The sequence below is a fragment of the Arachis ipaensis genome, chromosome B09, assembly GCF_000816755.2.
Source record: "Arachis ipaensis cultivar K30076 chromosome B09, Araip1.1, whole genome shotgun sequence".
NCBI lineage: Eukaryota > Viridiplantae > Streptophyta > Magnoliopsida > Fabales > Fabaceae > Arachis > Arachis ipaensis.
In genome coordinates this window covers 3,062,307-3,064,918 of record NC_029793.2, presented here as the reverse complement: position 1 = coordinate 3,064,918, position 2,612 = coordinate 3,062,307, and the positions used below count along the sequence as shown (strand labels likewise).

General features: G+C 25.2%; 1 long non-coding RNA gene across 1 annotated transcript; it reads left to right on the top strand.

Moving 5' to 3' along the window:
• On the top strand, positions 801 to 1,630 carry LOC107617418. The gene is made up of 2 exons (XR_001614941.2): positions 801 to 943; positions 1,315 to 1,630. It is a non-coding gene; the product is annotated as an uncharacterized LOC107617418 (long non-coding RNA).

Sequence of the window (2,612 nt, the reverse complement as noted above, 5' to 3'; positions counted from 1 at the left end):
TTATATATTATTTTATATATTTTGTTCTTGTTCTATATATGATCTATATATTACTATACATCAAATTAAAATGTCTTCTTGTTTTAAATCAATTGACAGTTGTGTTGATGATGAGAATTGAAATGGATGCAGAAAAAACTGAAGTTTGTGAGGATAGTTGGCTTAGACTTAAATCATGTGGAAGTGTGATTTGTTACAAAGAATGTGTGAAAAAATGGCCTACCTTCATATCTGCACGTTGCACATTTCTCAATTGCGTTTGTGCCTACGCTTGTTAATTAATTGATTATTATTAACTAAGAATTTTGAACAATGAACAAGGACTACGAATTATTTTAGTTTTGTAGGCTAAAATAACTTAAACTTTCTTAAATATTTCATGTTACTTAAAAGTCGAATTTGCTATTTAAAATATTTTAAAATTTAAAACTGTGATTTAATAAATAAGAAAATATAAGTAAATTGGGTTAGTCTATATTCTAGTAGTTAGTTTACTAGTCCTAATAATGTATTGATCAATCACAAACTTTTAAATAGAGCTTCGAATTTCGATTTTCGACGAATTAATTCTTGATCTGTCAATTAGAAGATACCGTAAAAAAAATTGAATAAAAAAATATAATAAACTAATAAAAACACAGTTTTATCAAATTAAATTAAGTATATATAAATATTCTTTTAATTAAACAATATAATTGCGGTCCAATAAGAAAATCTTTCATGAGCAATAACTTTTCATGAGTAGCAAGAGATAAGTACTTTAATTTCATTAACACACCAAATTTTATTATTTTAATTTTGCTTATATATACATCCCAAAACGCATCGAGATCGGTAGATAGATTAAGCATTGTTATATTGAGAACAGGGCACCAATTTGTTTGATAAATAATGGCAAAATTAAGCATGGCAAAGTTTTTTTCACTTTTTCTTTTGGTTTCAGGTTTGTTCAAATACATATCTAATATCTTGATTCATATCTCATGCATGTTAATATCTTCTTGTCCTAGCTTTATTAAAGAAAAAATGGTAACGTTTATGTTACCTAGATTATTTCTTTATCAATAATAGGCTTATCATTGTAATTATTTTTTAGCGAGTGTATATAAAGAGTATATAGTATATAAAGTGTAATAACTCAACAAACATTCTTTAAGAGAGATTTTTCATTCTATTCAACAATAAGAAGAACTTACCATCAACATTACAACTTGAGCAGCTTAGAACATGAAATTTTCTCCAATTTACATGAAAATGTGTTATTATAAGACTAATTGATGAATTGTAGTGTGTTTGCGGTGTTGTATGTGTCAGTGATGAGAAGTGAAGTGGGTGTGGTTAAAGGAAACAAATGTGGGCTTAAGATTTGGTACCTGGATAACTGCGTACCTGAAGATTGCTCTCAGCTTTGTGATAGGGATTTTGTACCTGGAGTAGTAGCTGTAATCTCAGATTGCCAGGCATCCACTTGTTTTTGCCAATATTTGTGCCAATAATAATAATGCGAAGATTTATATGCAATTATTTTCATATAAAGTTAATAGGTAAAAATTGTTAGATAAATTGATAGATTTGACTATATTATTGTCTAATGATTTTTTATTATTAATTTCACATGAAGATAACTGTATACAAATTTTTATCTAATAATAATAATAATATTTACATACATTTATTTTTATATAAAGTTGATAAATAAAAATTATTAGATAATTTAATAAATTTGACTAAATTATTATCTAATAATTTTTTACTATTAATTTTATATAAAGATAATTGTATATAAACTTTTGTTTAGTAATAATAATGATGATGAGGGAATGAAATGTCTATTTGTCTATCAATGCAAGAAGCAAAGAATAGAGATTTAAATCAATCTTCATTATTACATGTGTTAAAGTGTGTTATTCTTTCTTGATATATTAGAATGATTAGAATAGATATATCTCCTTAAGTAATTTTCTGCTCAAATTAAAGGCTATAGTATATATATTGAAGGTAAATTTAGCTATCAAACATTTAAGAAAAATAAAATACTCACCATACGAAGATGTGGTATAACTTGAAAAATATTAAGATATCGATAAATATATATGATATGTATGTGGCGGAATTAGACTAAATCTTGGAAATAGTAAAAAATTAATTTTGTAATATATGAAAAAAATTAAATTAAATATTTTAAAGGACTAAATTATTATTGTTGTTATTAATTCATTTGAAATACCATAAACGATTCCTATTATTTCTCAATTACAAATTCTTCTTAAATATTTTGAAAATAAATATGATTCAACAACAATAAAAGCATTACATGCATTTCAATGTTAATAAGACTGAAGGTAGAAGCGAAAGTGAAATATGATAAAATTATATAACTAACAATTATGTTTAAAATGGAAGCAGGAAAAAAAAAAGAATAAAGACCTGTAGAAAAAAAGAAAGAGGAGTTAAATCTCAATTTGACCCTTAAAATTTAGTTCAATGTCCAGAATAATTCTTACTATTTTATTGGCCTCAATTAGAATTCCCAAATTTGTAATTGTGGCTCCGACTTACTTTTGTGATTATCTCCGTCATTGGAATGCTGATCTGACGCAATTACATGACAT